At 38.8% G+C, this 21367-nt stretch overlaps 1 long non-coding RNA gene across 1 annotated transcript; it reads left to right on the top strand.

The window, feature by feature from the left end:
* Window positions 1-6215: 6215 nt before the first annotated feature.
* Window positions 6216-20147, top strand: LOC109199723 (uncharacterized). Its single transcript, XR_002060036.2, has 3 exons — window positions 6216-6272; window positions 19536-19641; window positions 20089-20147. It is a non-coding gene; the product is annotated as an uncharacterized LOC109199723 (long non-coding RNA).
* The last annotated feature ends 1220 nt before the right edge of the window (window positions 20148-21367 follow it).

The following is a 21367-nucleotide window of genomic DNA, read 5'->3' as shown; positions in this document are numbered from 1 at the left end:
GGAACAAAAATCCATATGAAGATAAAAACTGTGAGGTTGGTTTAATCCATCTGCTTTCTCTGTAGGTCCAAAGCAGTTTGTAAGAAGTGTAAGAAGTCAATCTGTTGGTGAACTGACCTCTGTGCCAGACAGCTAAACAACTGACTTTCGTTTCACTTTGACGTCCCATTTAACAGGTAAAGCAGGTTTTACAGTAACAGGAAATGAACTTTTCCAAGGAAACAAGGAAATGTAGAGACAACCCTCCACTCTGTCTGTCAGTGAATTGAGATCAACTGAAATGAATAAAGTCAAAGGTCATGGCCTCCTTTAGAGCTGTTCTGGAGAACTTTTTCCACCTTTGATTGTCTTTAGGTTGTATTGGAGCCACAGAGAGCAAATCTTTGTTCTTTATGGAGAACCAGTGAGGCTGTTTGGACTTTCCTATGAAACATCAGTGCAGGAGTCTCTCAGTACATCTGTTTACAGTGAGGGACAAAGAAGGAGCAGAAACACACACAGAGAAAACATACATGACTGTAATCAGAGTACAGGAGAGTAACTGAGTAAATTTCCTCTTTGTGATTTATGTGATTTTCTTCTTTATATTGTGTCAGATAAAGTCTGGTAGCTTTTGGTTCTTCAGGTGATAAAACACATTGAATCCATTTCATAAGATGTGTTTTCACAGATGAAACCAGCCCACAGTAAATCAGATGGTTTCCACTAACTCCACATGACCTTCATCTGTAACCAGTAACCTATAAGGAGAAGTTTTAATCCTGGTTCAGATGGATTAACATTAACAATCTGTTAATCCACTGAAGCTCACAGACTTCAGTCGACCTGTCAGATTACCTCAAAGACTGAAAGACGTCAGTTTAAACACTTACTGTTGTTCTGAAGGATCTGAAACCCTCCAACACTCCTCTGATCATCAGGATGGAAAAAAAATTGACTTAAAGATGAAAAAAGAGAATCAATTTCTTGAGTGATTTCCTGCCTTTTATCAAATCAAAAATAGTGGAAACCATCAGGTGTGGAACTGGGTTCCAGTTGCCCTGGTCAGAGAGTCTGAGGTGAGTGTGGTTCTGTTTGCCTTTATGGGCGAGTTTTTATATGAGCCATCACACACCACCCAACTGTTTTTTTTTGTTTTTGTTTTTCCAAAAAGAAATTGTGCGTATGTTTTTTTCTTTCTTATCTACCATGTGAATCACTGTTGTATGTGCATGTGTGTGGCCACTTTGTGGAAACATGAAGGGCTCTAATGATGCAGTAACTTCATTGTTAGTGGAAGTAAGCAGCATGCAGTGCATTGTGGACACAGTCACTGGTGGGGATGTTCAGTGGTGAGTCTGTGTTTTTGTGTTCTGTTCCTTTTCTTTTGTGAAACACATGATCAAAGAGTTTATGAGACGCTGTGTTTGTCCACAGTGACAACCTCAGCACATGTGATTGGATCAGTAATGGCAGCTTTGAGTCTCACATGGTTGGTGTTTCATGGGTGGCTGGAGTCACAGTTTCACTCCAATGTTAAAAAAACCTTTAAATACTCTTCATAGTATAAATAACATATATAAATGTTAAGCTGTTCTCACAAACTCAACGAATGTTCTTTTCTCTGATTATGCATAAAAACAGGAACAGTGTATTGTGTTGGGGATGTTCGGTTCAGAGTTCCAAAGCATACACAGATTTCTATGCGAGGCAAATTTCTCTCCATATGTGAACCTGCAGGTAAAGTAGAGGCAAAGCTGTTCCTGTGAAATGAAAGTGAAAGCCTCTCTGAGTCTCCCTGTAGAAAATGGAGGCTGAGCTCAGTCAGAATGGAGGAGTGTTTGAGACGTGCAGATAAACAGTCACAGCTTTGTGTCGGCCTCTGAGGGCTCAGGGCCGTCCTGTTGTCATGGTATCAAGTGCATGACGCCTCTCTGCACACATTTCTTATTCACATTTTCTATAAGTCCTCATCAGGACCATGTAGATTTGGATTTTTTTTCCCTTAATTACAAACATCTCCATTTAGAAACTGGATTTTGTGTTTTCTTTGTTTGATATTTAAATCTGTTTGATCTTGTGGTATCAAAAGGAATTATTTGTTTATATAAATATATTTGTTTGTGTATCCATTGTTATTGTAGGATGGATCTGTTGGACTGTATGCAGGGTATTATTTACAAGTACAGACATCTGAAGAACACACTGATAGAATGAGTGTGATAATAGTGTGTTGCTCTACTGGTAATGCCCGGTGAGGCAGTATCGGTGCTGTGTTACGTGAATGTCCCGTAAAAAGGTGGAAGAAGAGAGTGTCCTGTAGGAGGCAGTGGCTGTGTCCCAATTCAGCGTCTGCACGCTTGTAGTACGCACACTACGCGTACTATGTACGGTGCATACTACAAGTACGCGAGAAACGTGTCATACAGCAGTGTGTGACAGAAATGAAGGAGAAAAAATGTTTTGTTGGTCCTTCATTTTTGTCATGACATCACTTTGATTAGTTGAGACCACAGGACTGTAAAACATGATAGTTGGGCTTCATTCCTGTACTGAACAGTCATTTCAAGATTAGTTAGTAAATAATAATTAGCTAATGTTGTTCATGAGACTAAAGTCATCTCACTGTGGTAATGTTAATATAATATGGCCAATATTATATGTATTGTCAGACTATATATATATATATATATATATATATATATACATATATATATATATATGGATTTTTTGTTCACATTCTGTCTCTCACAGTTGACATGTACCTCTGGTGCAAATTACTGGCCTCTGTCATCATTTTAGGTGGGGGCACTTGCACAATCGGTGGCTGACTAAATACTTTTTTGCCCCACTGTATATATATATATATATATATACACACATATATATGAGCTTGAACTCTGGGTCAAAGGTGCAAGTAGCAGTTATTTATATTTCCTATGACCTTAAATCTTCACTCAAAGACAAATATCTCTGACAGTGTATATATAGATGTATTATACATAAGAGACAAACATTGTTCTTTTAATATGTTGTCATTACTAAATTTGGCTCAATGCTCACATATATGTGTAAAAAGGAAAATGTACGAGCTGTGATAACTGTTTCTGATAGAATGAAGAGTAGACTGATATATGAAATATTCCTTTATTGGGTGAGAAAATCAGACCATGTCATAACTGCTTTAAGTCATACAGAATAGATATCAGAGCCTTAAACAGGCTGACTTCTGTTAAATGGGTCAAACTGGGCAGAAAGTCTACAAACACATAACATCCTTATAGAATATGATGTAACACTAAAGATCAACTTACCTCAGAATATATAAAGCATACTATACGAATCCACATCCCAATGTAATGAACAAACGCACCCACTGATGTATATAAATAAAGACCAGGGCAGTGGCAGGGCGTGAGTCTCAGAGCCCTCACTTCTGTGCGAGTGCTGTGGCTGCCCTTGCTTGCAAGTAACTAACTGCAGTGTGTGTTTCTCCTGATTCGAAGCTGAAGAAGAGTTATTTAGAATAAATCTCTTGACATAACGAGAGGAGAAGGCATGTGTTCGGCTCCTTCACATAGTGGACATTGAGTTGTTGTGAGGGGCAACAGTAGTCCATGTCTGCTGCTGTAACAGTAGTTCATGTTTAGAATAAAAAATCCCAGCTCACTGACTTGATCGGGGCAATAGTGCCTAAAATGTTGCATAATTTTGCTGAGAGATCTTTTACTTTGTGGTAATCTTAGATGAGTAGTTTTATGGACAAAAACCAGCAGGTCATTCAGTGTTCCCTTAGTGCTAATGTATAAGAGATGTTGGTGCACTATAACTGAAGTAATGTTGTTAAGTCCTTAAAGTCATATTCTTTTATTGTCGTGACGCTATTTTTTTCTATTTTTGTATGATATCTGATTTACATGGAATATAACTAAAGCCTAAAATACTTAAGTAATTTAACATTATATAATTCACATATAAAACTATGAATTGTAATTTTAAATAGTTTAAAAGCACGCAGAAAAGCATATGGAGGCAAGTATATTTCTCCTTTTTAAAAATAAGAATCGGGGCAGGGGTCGATGGCTAAATCTAGTGATGGCTTGCTTGAAGCTGACGCTCCGGTGCGTGTGTCAAAAAAATCAACACACTGCTTCAGAAGCACTGTGTCGAAGCTTGATTTGTTTGGCCAGAGTCACGTGATCAGTGACGTCCAAAGCTTCATTTAGAACCTCACTGCTTCGGTATCTGATTCAATGGTTTACAAGCAGGTGAATCATTCGCGGGATTTGTGGAATGTTTTGATGGTGACAGATAGTAAACCACTGATCATTCTACTGAGAGATTTGGAGCCAGCGAGAAACAGAGGAGGTTCTGTTGTGTGGGAATATTTTGAGTTGATTCTGGTCAATCGGGTGGGTTTTCCAGCTTTGTGTTCTGGCTGTTTGCTTTTGTTTTGTGCGTGTTTATTTTATCTGAAAATGGTAAAAACTTAAAATGTCAGAAATCTACTTTTCATAATATAAATATCATTAAATAACTTTAGAAAGACTTCCATTTGACTCGTAACATTTAATATTATAAAAAGATATATTTTATTTTCAAAATAACCTTAAAATGTTAGTCTACAAAATGTGCAGCAATTTAATTTATTTATTCCCTTTAGCTGATAGTTTGTGGGGCCCAGTTAGAATGTATAACTGCATCTCTACCAGTTTCCCTGCACTCCAGCCTCTTCTCTGCCATGTGAAGGGATTTTCCTTAAGGCAGGAGAAATTATCTCCGCAAAAAGGAACAGATTCGGCCATCGCACAGTGGAACAAATTCTCTTCTTAAATAAAAATGAAAAAGGGTCACCTTAAATGTATCATGTTTTTAATTTGCAAGTTCACAAGCATTTTCACTTTCCATTTCACAATTAATTCTGCCCCCTGGTCAAAAATATGCATAGGAAAATTTCCCTAATATAATATTATTTATAAATATACCCGTCTAGCGATTAATTGCATAAGTACATGGAGGCAGGACCTCACAGCAGAAGCATACTCCATAATGTGCATTTTTATATGTATGTTATATGTAACGTGGTATTTTTCAATTATTGTATTTACCAACATCAAGAAGTCACAAGCAAAGAAAGACCAAACCATGGAGCATGTTTAAACAAGGAAGGTTTACTGGTCAAAATTATTTATTAAACAAATAAACCACATTTTTTAACACCAAAAAATACACGTTCAAAGCAACACAACAGCAGCCCAATATCAGACAGAACTCCGCTCTGTAGAGTGGGCAGTCATTATGAAGCAGTTGCTTTTATTTTGTGGATTCAAGCTGCTCTTCATATTTTTGGCCACCAGATGTCACCAGAGAGAACTGTGTTGAAAAGCTTTGAGTAATGAACCGTTTTTCAATACAAGCTTCAATGCTTCAGAAAGCTTCATTTGGCCATCACTAGTGACAGAAAAACGGGGTATTTTAAAACTACACTGCTTGTGATTTGAAATGCATTCTGGGATACGGCTGCCTCAAGTCTACAGAAGCAATCGATTATCTAGGATCGACCTGTTTCGACTTACTTTGCACGGCAACCAATCAAATGTTAGAGAAGCTGCCTGGGCAGCGTTAACCCCGCCCCCTGAGTTTGATGGGTGAGGCTGACAGATAAAATTAATTCATGATGAGAGCCAGGTGCCAGGACTGCCAAAATGAAATAAATAAATATATCATTAAATAATTAATTAAATGTGTCAATAATTAATTAAAATGTGAAATACATAAATAATTAATGAAATGTGTCAATAATTAATTAATTACATGTGTCATAACTATTTATTTAATTAATTAATTCCAATTTTAATTAAATACTGCCACATTTAATTAATTATTTAATAGTGTATTTAAGTATTTCATTATGGCAGTCCTGGCGTTCCATAAGATAGGCGCTAATTTTGAAATAACTCCCCACTTGGATACCTTGTGCAGCTGAGTCACGTGACCGCACAGCCACCAATCACAGCAGAGCCGGTAAAGTGGGCGGAGCAAAGTGTGTGTGCAGGAGAGGAGTCGAGCAAAGAGAGCTGCTTTACGGGAGTAAAGTAGTGAACTTACAGGAACAAATACCACTACCAACGTTTGGATCGATATCTGCATCGATCTGCACACCCTTGTCTCCTGGATTGTAGCTGAGATCAGCGTGAACCACGTGGGTCTCTGCTCCCTGATCTGTTTCCTGTGCTTGGAAAGACTTCCAGCTTCATCACGGAGTTTCTCTCGGTTTGTGGGCTCATCTAAAGGTAAGCACCGAGCTAACTTTAATGTGGGTTCAGTTTATGTTGAGTTTATCTCTGTTGAGAATAATAGATTGCTTGGTATACACTGGAGTTAGTCAGACTGTAGAGTTCGTGATTGCTTGCAACATTATATTATGGCGGTTGCTAGAGGGTAAGAATACATACAGAAAAATAGTGTTTGAATATGAACAAAAGGGTGCAGGGCAGGAGAACAGCCAACCCCCACCCCCAGGACAGGAAGCCACAGGTACAAGCCTGGGGGAGGGCAACCCCAGGGTGAATAATAGAGAGAGAGCAGTGGAAGCCTACAGAGCAGGGGTGCCAAAGGGCTACCCCCGCCGCTCGTCCCCCCTTACCCTATAAAGATGTGTTTAGACTTTAGAATAGGACTTCATAGGATGATCTCCAGATGCGTCTGTATTTTATTTACTCCCAGCCAGGGGCGATTCTAGGATCAGAGCTTTGGGGGTGCTGAGCACCCAGAGAGCTGCCCAGCCAGGCAAGGTAAACCTGTCTCTGTCAGTCCCTGCATCCTTAAATGTTGTTGCTGCAAAAGAAGAATGGATTGGAATAAAAAAAATACATATCCTGACCTTAATTACTGGGGGAGAATAATGAATGATGCTCATAGTGAGTAAAAAGTAAACTGAGTGCATTTTCTGGACAGAGATTAACTTTTAATGTGTATAAAGTATAATACAGAAACATTAAAAAACACTCCCAAAACAGAATAAATTATTACAAAATATTAATAAAAACTATAGAATGGAGGCAACTTTGCCTGTGGTAGAATGTATACAATGTATGGAAAAATCTTTAGTGCAGATACTAATTTTACTAATTTAATAATAATAATTTTGTGTTGTAAGATTTATGAGTTTCATGCTTTCATAGTGGTACTTGGGAGAGCTTGACAGTTTTATCAGGTGGTACACACTGTAAAAAGTTTGAGAAACACTGATAAGTGTATGTGTGCTTTTGGAAAACATTTAAAGCTGCAGTACAGAATCTTTGAAACAAGCTGAAAACACTTTTAGAATATAAACAGAGCGCTCTGCTTCTCTTTACAGCTCCTCACTCCACCAGGGAACCGTTTGGCACTTTCTGATAGTGAGCAAATGTGATGTATGTACTGCGGCAGTCATACAGACAACTAGATGGTCCAAAAGTTGGCCTACCTATTTTTGGTTTTAATAGAGTTGTGGCTGAACCACATAAAATACATAATTAATTTTAAAATCCCCAATCAATGATAATGTTATGTTGGAATGTTGTTAAAGAGGGTCAAAAATGTTTCAACCCAGTTTGTTTTGCAGATTCTGTATAGCAGCTGTAATATAGGGAGGACACAACTTCCAGATTGTGTGAGCAAAATCAGGTTTTGTCTCTTTGTCAGTTTAACAGTTTCTGTTTTGCCTGTCAGTTGTCTGTTTTCTTACCTGGTTCTTCCTGACCTTGTACTTTCTCCTCACGTTCCTCTTTCCTCTCTCCCTCTTTGCACTGACAATCATACACAAATAGCTTGTATTCAATTAGATGAAAATTTATATTAATATGAAAACAATTCTATTAAGATCACTAACAAAAAGTCCTCTCTCAGTATCCATTGCAAACAGGACAGTGGTAACAACAGTAGGCTACAGACAATCTTAAGTTTTAGATTTTAAATAGGCTATATAAATTTCAATGGGATCAACAGGACGGTCAGATGTGGCTGATGTTACTACAGAGTAGGACGGATTGTAGAGTAGCAAACATCGTCGGAAAAGACGTTTTCAACACTGCAGGTTACCTGGGTGTGATGTTTTTCTGCTAAAAAGAAACATGGTCTGAGTCCTACCTAACTATATAAAGAGTAACTGAAGGTTAAATGCAGCTAACATGTCCTGTTTTAAGCCAGACACTCAACCTCCGCTCCGCTGCGTCTCAGCCGCCATCGCTCTGGCTGAAGCACCGCCAAAAATGGGCCAATATCGCCCCTGCTGCCAGCACAAATGAAGACGTCTGATTTTGGAAGTAAAAGTCTCCACCTGATTGCTACCATCAAAAAGAATCGTACTTCAACAGCTCCTGGATGAGGTCTTCTGCTGCTCTCCTCGGTATCTGTTCACAGTTTATTGTGAAGAGGTTCAGAGTAGGGCTGGGCCATATTATACCGTTCACGGTAATACCGGTATAATGTTGGGCAACGATAAGAAAATGAAATATCGCGATAGAAGATGGGTAAAACACGCATGCGCAGTGCCTTTGTTTTCATCCGCACATGGCCAAAAAAAGCATGGCGGCAACGGAGAATGAGAAGGGAGAAAGCGGATCGTTGAGTGAAGCGGATGAACCAGAATTAGTTTGTAAAAATAGTGCCACTTCAGTGATGTGGAACTGGTTTGGTGTTTGTCCGTCAGATACACAACAAAGCACAGTTTTTTTATAGAACATGCAAGCGGGCGTCGTTATTGCCGTATTTGTGGGACTAAGGCGCTCGTAAATCTTGGAGTAATCTCGGTCCTAAACTCCGTCTGTTTCAGGTCCCAAAGTCAAACAAACACTGCAGCATCACTGAGAGTTAAAAAAACTGTCTAAATTCTTTCATCTTTAATAAAATGATCAGCATTGCTGCTTTACCAAGTGTAACTATGAAGTTTAACATCCAGGCATCCATGAAAACAGAATTTATTACACTTAACGGAGTTAGAAGCTAGCAGGAAGTTAGCGGAAGTTAGCTCGCTAGTTACCTGAGCATGATATAGCATGTTCTGACTGAGAGATTTCTGAAATAATTCAAACGTACAGCTCTGCTATCACTTCCAACATAAATGAAGACAGGAAACTAAACAGCAGTGACGTTTGTAGGGTTACTGAAGTTGGACTAGCTGGTTTATAATGATGTGCTACGTGATCGCTAGCGACACAGCTATGTTAGCATAACATAAACAGTGAAGCTGGAGGAATCAACGCTAACACTTTTCCACTCGATAAAAGTTAACATGAGGGTTCCTGAGGGTTAGAGACAAATGCAATCGCATGGCAGGATGCTGTAAACGGACCAAACTTCAGTCAGGAGAACAACTGAGACAATCCATCCACAATATGAGGTTAGTCAATAATATACTGCAACAACATGGGAATAGAGCAGCTGTGATAGAATACAGCATTAATGAATCAATGGTACAGAAGTGGAGGAAGCAAGAAGAATGAGTTGACTAAAGTTTGATTTATCTGACTGCTTTATTTCTCTTAATGTGCCTTATAATCCCGTGCACCTTATGGTCTGAAAAATACGCATTTGACTTTTTTTATTTGGCACACTGTGGTTTCATGTTGCAAAGCACCTCTTTTAACTTCAGTGGATATTATACATGGTTATGCTCAGGATATGTCAGCCCATTTCTACTGGAAATGCCTTTTGGTTAAACTTCATTTGCACGCTTAAATTTTTATATAGCTTTAATGCACATAAAACAGCTACTTGTTTAAGTGAAAATACATGAATGGGTTTTTTTTGCGCTAGTAAAGTTGTGGAGTTGTATTTTGTCTCGCGTCAATTATATCGTCAGTTATATCGTTATCGCAAATTTTCAAATATATATCATGATAAATATTTTTGGCCATATCGCCCTGCTCTAGTTCAGAGAAGAGTGAGGCTGCGTCGGGCTACGAATCTAGCCCGATAGATTGGAAAACGGCGTTCTCTTCTGAAAACATTCCATGTCCACACTAGCATTTTCAGTCGTTTTCACAGCGTTGCGCGTCCACATTGAAACGGCTGAAAACGCTTACATGCCAGTACTGCGCATGCGTGAAACGCAAGAAGATTCGACCTGCCTCATTTCTGTCTGCTGCTTATTTACGTTCTGGTTTTCTGACAAACCATCGTACTTTGGCAAAACGTCCTACCATAAGTAGTTTATGCACATTTCTGCTGTCACAGAGTAATTCCAGCACAAATTTAAGTAGGTATGACACTTTGCCACTTAACTTTGCCCATCAGAGTATGCTTGTAGCTCATATTCAAAACGCCAGGATAGTTTGCCACTTAATTTTACCCGTTAAAGTATGCTTGTAGGTAACATTCACAAAGGTATCATGGATGGCACTTAATTTTACCCATCAGAGTATGTTTCTAGCTGTTATGGACAAAGGTAGGATGGTTCACCACTGAATTTTAGCTGTTAAAGTATGCTTGTAGCTCAGATTAACAAAGGTAGGATGGTTTGGTGCATGTGCAGAAGCAACGGTTAGGATGGTATGTCAGGTAGGATGAATTCCCAGAACACCGGCTCTTTGAAACGTGGCAGCAAAATGTTGAGGAAAAGCACAGTTTTTTTAAATGGACTAATAATGAGGTGCACTTGTTGCTGTGAGTAAAACAAAAGTAAAAAGTTGCAAAAGTGATTGAGAGTTAAATAATTTCAAGAAATCTGCAGCATGTACAGACTGATATTAATCTTTAATAGGACTGTCAAAATTGAGAGCAAACAAAACAACTAACTCATAAGGTTAACATGCATCATCGTTTTAGAAAGTTTTCGTTTCCAAGAGCATTTTCAAGCCACTGCGCTTTCCATCAGCGAAATCACCGTCTCAGTGTGGACCGGATGCCAAAATGGAGAGAAAACGATGCATTTTCAAACAAAAACGCGTTAGTGTTGACATAGCCACAGGCTACACTCACACAATTCAGCTGGTGTTTCCACTTCAATGTAGTCCACGTCTATTCCATTAAAATATGCTCTACAAGTGTCAGTCCCATACTAAACACACTAATCTGGCTAAGTGTGTTTTGCTCCCCCACAAAACCATCTTCACCTGTGTCTCTTTCTTCTCTCTGTACTAAAACTAGAACCTCTGTTGTAATTTAACACTCAGTGTCTTCCGTGTTGGGTGATTCTCTGCGTTCTTCCTCCTCTTCTTGCTTCAATCTCAGGGGTAGACTGCCCTGAGATATGTTTTTCCACAGACTAGGGGATTATTCTGCCCCTGCAGTGGAGATTTGAGACGGACAGATCCGATATTACGTATTGGTCCGATACTCACCTAAATTACTCGATCGGTTATCGAAAAGAAATTCAAAATTTAATCCGATCTTTTAAATATCACAAAAGGACTTCACAAAAACTTGCGGCATAGCGTAACCCAGCTCATAACCTTAGCACGTCGGAGCAGCATGCGTCACGTGATAGAGCGGCTGTGGCGTAAGAGAGCTGTCGGTGGTCTGGTGGAGCATTTGGAGCGTCGCTACGAAACCAGCATTTCATCTCAGAGAAATCTGTCCCGGAGAAATCAAGAAAGCATTCCCACACTAAGCTTAACAACCGATATATGGAGCGACTGCCTCTTCTTCTCTCCCCTTCCCTCTCCTGTTGCTACTTCAATCATGAAACTGATCAATGATCAGCTGATTGGCCATTCTGTCGTAGTCTTGGATCCTGGACCCGACCTCACGCATGCAAAACCAGTGTGCTGTGCTGTGAAGTTTCTCAACAATGATGTGCATTTTTGGAGATATGTTCGGCAAATAAACAAAAACGTCATATTGCCAGAAGTGTCATCACTAAAAACACTAAGTCGAAAATCAAGCCTTTTATCATCACAGTCTTGGTCTGCCAATAAACAATGGCCTAGTTTTTATTTTTATCTTTTGTAAAGACAGCATCTGTGAGGATCTCCTGTTGCTACTTCAATCATGAAACTGATCAATGATCAGCTGATTGGCTGACTTTCATCCTAGATGACTTTTATATTTTGTCGGGACTGGATTTTATATTCCTGATGGAAACTTGGCTTGGACGCGGTGAGTTTTCTTCTTTCTCGGAACTCCTTCGCCCCGATTGTTCATTTTTCAGCTCTCCCCAGACCAATGGTAGAGGTGGAGGGCTAGCTTCAGTATTTAAAAACGATTTTTGCTGTCACCTCCCTTAAAGCAGGATGTCTTCCAGTCTACGATGGGTCCACTGTGAAGGTGCAATAACATGGGGCCCACTTGTGATAACATTCTACATGCATGTATACAACTGGTGAACACTAAAGTGAGGAAATAATATTACTATTACTAATGTGTTATGATTTATAAAAAAAGAAATGTGGCACTACAACATGAATAACACAGCGCTGGTAAATACACACAGAAATGAACAACTACAAGATTAAGTCTGCATGGCCCACAAGCTCATGGGACCCTAGGATGTCGCTGTCATCTTCCTGCTCCTGGAAAAACATACATACATCCACCCTTTCCTTCTCTGCTTGGAGTAGGTGCAATCTGCGCATCAATGTCAAGTCAGTGAACCATTTGTCCCCATTATCAGTCCAGTCTCAGTGCACTCCTCAAACATGAAAAGAAAAAAAGAAAATACTACAAAATATAAAAATACGAAAGTCTAGTTTTAGGACTTCCCAAAGCATACTCGTCTCCTTAAACTGATAAATCAAACCAAAACTTATTGACAGGTTCCACTTGGTAAAAAAAAAAATGTAGCCGCCAAATAAATCCCCAAAACATCCATCCACCAGCCACACACATTTCACACAACCCTAATGTCCTATTAGATAATAAGTTTCTTCCCATGTAACCAGGTGTATGTCATGGTAAAGCCTCCCCCACACATTTGAATTTAAATTTATTTAAAAAGGACAATGCAGTTTGACATAGTCCAAGTACAAAACATGAAAGTGATGTAACGCACACAAGTTTATAGCTATTGCTAATTTTCAACAATTGTCCCTTGTTGGGCTTACAATGAAAATAAGTACACTTTACCATACATACATTTTCATAAAGCCAAAATACATCGTAAATACAACTAGAATTAATAGACAATAAATAAAAATAAAATCATTAGTTAAAATGACTACATCTCTGATTTCCCTTTAACCAAGCTTTAACCTTCAATGGAAAGGATCTGATGTCTGTAATCAATTTGATTTTGGTTGGACGTGTGTTCCACAGATTGCAAGCCTTTATGTAAAATGCCGACTGACCAAATTTAGATCTGCGATGTGATATCTTGCAGTTTCCGTTCACCATGCTTCTCGTAATACGATTACTATCTTGTCTCTGGATGTATCTATTAAGACACTCTGGGGCCATCCTATTTATACATTTAAAGACTAATTTAAGAAAACACAAATGATTAAAACTCCTAAAACTAAGTAGATTATATTTCTCTAAAATGTGACAATGATGCCAGGGCTGCACGATTTTGTATAAAATGAGAATCACGATTTTTTTGCTTAGAATTGAGATCACAATTCTCTCACGATTTTCTTTTCCAATATAAATATTTATTGCACTTATTAACTGCACATCAACTTCCTAACAGTTGAGACTGAACATAAAAACAATCAATGTCTCACTTGTCTACTCTTACATACAAAACCTTAAAATACTTCTAACAATAACATTTTGAACAGTATTCTTTCCGTGTGTAAGGTGATGAGAGAGGTAGGTAACAGCTATGTTTCTTAAAATGTAAACCACAATTATTAACAAAATATAACGCTGAGTTTGGCTGGACCATAAGTCTGTCGTTGCAGCAAAATGTTGTACTGCTTGTAATTCCGTCTCCACCCTTGTCCGACACTGCGTGTATAGAACAGGTAGTGCAACATTTGAAAAATAGTCGCAGGACGGCACTGTGTAGCGTTTGTCTAGGGTGTTGATCACTTCAAACAGGTGATCCAGTAATGCTGCACTAATGAATTAGACTAACTACTCACTTTAGCTAAAGTTATTAAGTTAGCTAAAGAGTTGGGATGCTGTGTAAGACATAAATAAAGCTAAAATACAAAGGTTTGGACACCGTTTTGCCTGTTTCCCTACTGTAGGGGTCTCTGCAAGCATACAGGGCTCTGAGAGGGTACAAGATGACAACTTTGAAATTCTACTAGAAACAGTCGATCATATTTGTTTGTCAAAGCTGAATTCAGGGCAAACTACGCTAAATTAGCGTTTTTAGCTAACAGCTACAATAAGCATAAAAGTTACTGTACGGCTATCATTTGTTAACATGACGCTTGTTCTTATACATGTAATACATTTATTACCAACCTGAGAGTTTGTCCGCTGGTCATTCGACATGACGAATGACTTCTGAAGTCTTAATTCAGCTCAAGACGCTGTAGATTCCCACCAGTAACACTTTCGGTCTGCTAGTAAAACGTAGTTCTATTAATCTGCGCTTGACCCGGAACCGGATGTAAGTTCCAAAAAACTGAATTTTGGAAATGAAATTGAATTGTAGAACTGAAACTGAATGGTGAGAGTGAAACTGAAATTATTTGAGAGTTGAATTTTTAAAGGATAAAATGCAGTTTCAGAGCAAATGAATTCATTTTCAATATATAAAATTCAATTTCAATTTAGTGATGATCATTTTCAAACCATAGATTCAATTTCAAATTAGACTAATTCAAATTCAGTTTTCAAAAGCATTTATTCAAGTTACAATTCAGATTCAATCTGAGCAATTCAAATTCAAATTTAACTTATTCAAATTCAGTTTCTAATGGCACAGATTTCTGCCCATAGCTGAAGCAGGTATATGGTGCTGAATTAACTCAAAACAATTCAGATTAGCCTTGACCATCTTAGCAATCTTCTTTCCATGCTTGTCAAATTTAAGACGTAAATCAAAAATTATTCCTAAAAACTTAAAATCTTTGACCTTCTTTATTTCTTCGTTCCTTAACTGGATTTTAAACTTATCATTTATCTGATCATCAGGAACAAGAAACTAAGAATCTGTTAGTCTCACTCATTTAAACCCTCTGCTGCATTCTGTTCACCCCTGCTATCATTCAGTCATCTTTCCTAATATAATATTAGTCCACTAGTTCATATATCGCTTCTCATCTCACTAAGTGAACCGAACAAGATGATAATCAGAAACACAGGCTTAAAATACCATCTGGTATTCATGAGCTTCATTGCATGTGTGTGTATGTGTTAGTAGGATTAAAACAGTCTGTGCTTATGTATGTCGTTTTAATTCCTTTCCCCTTTTTCTAAAACAAATCTGTTTACTACACCTTCTTGTTTCAGAAACATCTAAAGAAGAAAGTCTCTATTGTAGTCAGGCACAGCTAAATTCTGCTTGTGAGTTAACCTAGCCAACCACACTGTGTGTTGTTAACACCTTCAACATGTACCCCCTCGTGATGTGTGCCACTTCCTCTATGTCCTCTATTTGTACCACCATATGGAGAACCACAATAGCCACACAAGGCAAGGGAAGGCAAGGCAAGTTTATTTATATAGCACAATTCAACAACAAGGTGATTCAAAGTGCTTTACAGGGACATTAAAAACAAAAACAAATAAAAAGCATGATTAGAATTGATTAAAAGAAAACAGTAGATAAAATCAGAACAGTAGATAAAATCAGTAGTTAAAATTTAAGTTTAGAAATTTAAACTTAAGTGTGGATTTGGTGTTTTATTCAAATGCAGCTGAGAATAGGTGAGTCTTCAACCTGGATTTAAATAAACTTAGTGTTTCAGCTGATCTGAGGCTCTCTGGGAGTTTGTTCCAGATATATGGAGCATAAAAGCTGAATGCAGCTTCTCCGTGTTTGGTTCTGACTCTGGGAACTGATAAAAAACCAGATCCAGACCTGAGGGATCTGGAAGGTTCATACTGGGTCAGGAGGTCACTGATATAGTTTGGTCCCAAAAACATTCAGAGCTTTATAGACCAGCATCAGAACTTTAAAGTCTATCCTCTGACGGACAGGCAGCCAATGTAAAGACCTCAGAGCTGGACTGATGTGCTAAAGATGAATGCATGGACTAGTTTTTCCAGGTCCTGTTGAGACATCAGATCTTTTATCCTTGAAATATTCTTGAGGTGATAGTAAGCTGATTTTGTTATTGTCTTAATGTGTTTTTCTAAGTTTAGGTCTGCGTCCATCACTACACCCAAATTTCTCGCCTGGTTTGTGGTTTTTAGGTGTATAGACTGAAGTTCTCTGGTGACCTGTAATCGTTTTTCTTTGGCACCAAAGATTATTCAGTTTTGTTTTTGTTTAGCTGGAGAAAATTGTGGCAAAACCAGTCATTAATTTCCTCAATGCTTTTACCAAGAGCCTGTACAGGGCCTCGGTCTCCTGGTGACATTGTGATATATGTTTGTGTGTCATCTGCATAGCTATGATAGTTTATTTTGTTGTTCTTTATAATCTGTGCCAGTGGGAGCATGTAAATGTTAAACAGAAGGGGTCCCAAGATGGAACCTTGGGGAACTTCACATGTGATACTTGTCTGCTCAGATGTGAAGTTACCTGTTTTCTAAGTATGTTTTGAACCAGTTTAGTACAGTTCCTGAAAGACCTGCCCAATTCTCCAGTCGTTTGAGTAATATGTTGTGGTCAACTGTATCAAATGCTGCACTCAGTTCCAGTAAAACTAAGACTGACATTTTTCCACTGTCTGTATTCAGACATATGTCATTAAACACTTTGGTCAGAGCGGTTTCAGTGCTGTGGTTTTGTCTAAAACCTGACTGGAAGGCATCATAGCAGTTATTCTGTTTTAGTTTTTCTCAGTTGCTTTGGTGCATTTCTCACAACAGAATTAAACTTTGCACAATAGTTAGTTCAACCTCCACAACATGTAGTCGCTTTGGCACAACCTTGTGGCGGTTTCATGTTCATTTCAAGGCAAATGCCTTTGGACATGAAGCAGTTGAGTAAGTACAAATATCTAAAGAATGGTCACTTTTGACTTTCTATTCATCACTATCTCCTTGCTTCTATCATGAATGTCACAATTATTTATACTTGTACCGGCTGAATAGTCATTGTCCATACAACTAATAGTCTTCATTTCATTGCTTGTGTCAGTGCACTCAAAATTGTTGAACATCTTGTCAAACAATTTGTACACCCATTTTGAAAACCCTATTTTTAAGGAGTTTCCATGAAAATCTCCATAAATTACTTTTCTCAGGTGAACCTTATCTCACACTAATGAAAATTGGTGTGTGTTACTCTTACTTGCAACCAATGAAAAGCCTCTTCTACCCAGTCATAGGTGAATCGCGTTACAGTATCCCCTACTCTACAAGTATATATATAATGTAAATCAACAGACAGGATTGGCATGAGGTGCATACTGAATCTACAAAAGCTTGTGATGACATCACAGCAGAGTCCTGCAGAGGGTGGATTCGACACTCCAGAAGATACTTTCCTCGATGCAACGATAGAGCTGACATTTGCTGTGATGTTGATGCAAATATGTGGGCAGAAAGACGGGAGCATCTAGATATCAATGATTGATATGCAGCAGTGTCTGTTTTTCAGGGTTTTTTTGTTTCATAACTACTGCAGTAAGGTTTACTATCTAAGTGAGTTTATGTTTGCTGTAAAATGTTTGATTTACTGTATTTCCCCAGTTGCACAATGCTGTGCACAGTTTCAATTGAATATTATCAAGAGTGCATATGAAGTGTCTTGAGTTTCCTTTACAATTTATGGTTTTCAGACTTGACATGTCATTGGGAAGCACCTACAAAGAAATCCGTCACAATGAGAACATGTTCAAACCATTTGATTTTGTGACCAAAGGTGCTGGTGTACTGACTTGTAATTGTGACAGCCCAGACACTTTGATTGATATAAGTACTTGCTTTTGATGAATATATTATCTGTTTTGATTACGGGACTTGCTTTTGAAGCATTGACTCCTTATTTTGAACAACTGACTTTTCATTTTGATGAAGTGACTCACGTTTGCAAGTGCCAAAGTTTATAGGGTGAAACTGTTCGATGGTGTTTAGACAGTTTTTCGGTGGACACAGTACATATCCTGAATCTTCTGTTGATGTACCAATTGCTTGTATAATCTTTTGGATTTTTTTCTGTGAAGAATTTGGCAAAGTCATTGCAGGCCGTGGTCGAATGAAGTTCAGCTGCCACTGACACAGGAGGGTTTGTTAGCCTGTCAACTGTAGAAAATAGGACCCGAGCATTATGACTGTTTTTGGTGATGATGTCAGAGAAGTAGGACCTCCTTGCACTCCTCAGTTGTAAATTATAATTGTGAAGTTTCTCTTTATAGATGTCATAATGAACCTGCAGGTTTGTTTTTCTCCATCTGCGCTCAGCTTTCCTACACTCTCTTTTTTCATTTTTCACCAGTGTGGAGTTTCTCCATGGAGACTTTTTCCTTCCAGAGATAACCTTCACCTTAATGGGAGCAATAGTGTCCATTACATTTAACATTTTAGCATTGAACCTAGTGACGAGCTCATTGACTGAACCTCTGGACAGGTCAGGTGTTAAGGGGAAGACCTGGTTAAAGATCTCACTACTGTGTTCAGTTATACACCGTTTTGTGATCACTGCTGTTGATATATTTATGTGGGCTGAAATTTTACTTTCAAAGAAAACACAGTAATGATCAGACAGGCCCACATGAGACACAGTAACCTTTGAAATGCTCAGGCCCTTGGAGATCAGTAGGTCAAGAGTGTGTCCTCTATTATGTGTGGCCTCTGTTACATGCTGAGTCAGCCCAAAGTTGCCCAGAGTGTTACTCAGGTCTTTAGTCCCTTTGTCCCGAGGGTTGTCCACATGGATGTTAAAATCCCCAACAATAATTACACAGTCGAAATCAACACAGATCACAGACAGCAGTTCACTGAGTTCATTAAAAAAAGTCTGTGCAGTATTTGGGAGGCCTGTAAACATTAAGAAACACAACATTGGATGGGGCCTTCAGCTGTAAAGCCACATATTCAAAAGACTGAAAACTTCCAGGAGATAGCTGCTTACATTGAAGTGATTCATTAAATAAGACACACATCGAAATACAGAATTCTTAGATGATGAATTGTAGAATAAATTCTCCATTTGTAAAATAATTTTAGAATTCCACATTAACAAAGTGAGTTTCGAAATGTTTTTTAAAAACCTCATTACCATCCTAGGGGAGCTAGGATGGTAATGAGGTGCTTGAAATGTTGTAGCTGGCTGAGTTTATACTGCTACCATTGAGACTGATCGGGACTCCGTCTTTGTGGGTCTATGGAAGTCCATATATACAGGGTGTAGCATCCCCTGGGTAAAGGCGATGACATGCAGGGGGTCAGTGGTTTTTCCTTTCAAGTTCTTGTAGGCAACTGATGACTTTCTTTTTGTAGTTGCTTCTGGGGTTTCACCTTGAAGCTTCATATGTATTGTTGTCACTGAGGAGTTTAGTCATGTTTATTTGCTCTGCTTCTTTTTGTCAGGAATAAAATACACATATATCCTTTTTGTGTCCCAGCTGAGTAACAGGAGGAGAAGAGTCTGGTGGTGCAGCAGCAGAACAATTTCAGCCATTTGGACTCAGCTCAGCCACTACAGAGGAAACAATGACTTCAACACAAAAGGTGAGAAAAACATCACAGTTACACTGTTATTGAAAATGTGTGTACAGCTGGTTGGTTTTTAAAAACCCATTAACAGCAGCTTTATCTTTTCCATCCTGGGCTCCTCCATATATACAGAATCTACATTCACAACCAAAAACCACACAAGTTACAAGAAAATACAAAGATCATATTTTCTCTACACACATTGAAACAACAATATCATCATTTGGATTTTTTCTGAAGTAAAAGAGTTTCTCTACTGATCAATATTTCTTCAATAATGTCATTTTCATTACAACTCTCATTGTAGCACATCATTGTAATGTGATACTATCACCAGAAGGTGGTGGTAACACAGCTACAATGTGTTTTTTGACATGTTTGATTCCACTGATGGAGGGAGTTTCAGTTTGTTCCACGACTGCATTTCACTCACTGCCTCTGTTTGTATCTCTGTCACTGCAGGACCAACATGGAGCAAGAAGTCAGCGCTCTCAGGAGGCCGACAAACCTCACAGAAGAAAGGGAGAGAAAACCTACAGCTGTGATGAGTGTGGGAAGGATTTTACCCAGGCTGGAGGCTTAAAAACACACCAACTCATCCACAGTGGAGTTAAAGCATACAGCTGTGACTTGTGTGGAAAGTCTTTTACCCAGGCTGGAGGCTTAAAAACACACCAACTCATCCACAGTGGAGTTAAACCGTACAGCTGTGACTTGTGTGGAAAGTCTTTTACCCTGGCTGGAAGCTTAAAAACACACCAACTCATCCACAGTGGCGTTAAGCCTTACAGCTGTGACTTGTGTGGAAAGTCTTTTACCCAGGCTGGAGGCTTAAAAACACACCAACTCATCCACAGTGGATTTAAAGCACACAGCTGTGAGTTGTGTGGAAAGTCTTTTACCCTGGCTGCACACTTAAAAAAACACCAACTCATCCACAGTGGAGTTAAAGCACACAGCTGTGAGTTGTGTGGTAAGGCTTTTGCTCTAAATAGCGACTTACAGAGGCATCTAGTTACCCACTCTGGAATTAAGGCGTACAGCTGCGACTTTTGTGGAAAAAGTTTCAGCGACAAACACTACCGAAATAGTCACCTCCGGATTCACACAGGAAATGATGTTTACTGCTGTGATCAGTGTGGGAAACTGTTTACAACAGATGCACAGTTACAACAACACATGTTTAGCCACACTGAGGAGAGACCTTATAAATGTGACCTGTGTGAGAAGTCTTTTAAATCTCCACATCAGCTAAAAAAACACCAACAGATCCACACCAGAAAGTAACTCTACAAGTGCAGTTACTGTGAGGTATGTATTTATTTTTATCTAGTAATTTTAACCTGATTGTTTGGAACAAGTCTGATCAGTAAACCTATGGAGTTACACTGAATGAACTGTTTGGAAAAATGAAGAGTCATCTTTGTCCGATAAGCTGAGTGTTATAATGTAAACAGTAAAATGTAATTGGACGTTGGCAGAGATGCTTTTTATTTCAGGTGACGTTCAGGATAAAAACGTTGAAGGAATTCCCTGACTTACCCTGTCTTTGTTTAGAAGTGGAGCAAAGCACATGGATCCAGTTCTCAGCCCTGTCGTCACTGTGGTGGTGGGAAAGAGTTTCTCTGTGACCTTTGTAGAAAAGCTTCCAGTCATGAACGGGACCTAAAACCTCATCAACGTAGACACACTGGAGACAAAATGAACTACTGCAAAGAATGTGGGAGAGGCTTCCACACAC

Source organism: Oreochromis niloticus, unplaced genomic scaffold, assembly GCF_001858045.2.
Source record: "Oreochromis niloticus isolate F11D_XX unplaced genomic scaffold, O_niloticus_UMD_NMBU tig00002136_pilon, whole genome shotgun sequence".
NCBI lineage: Eukaryota > Metazoa > Chordata > Actinopteri > Cichliformes > Cichlidae > Oreochromis > Oreochromis niloticus.
This window is presented reverse-complemented; position numbering and strand designations above follow the sequence as displayed.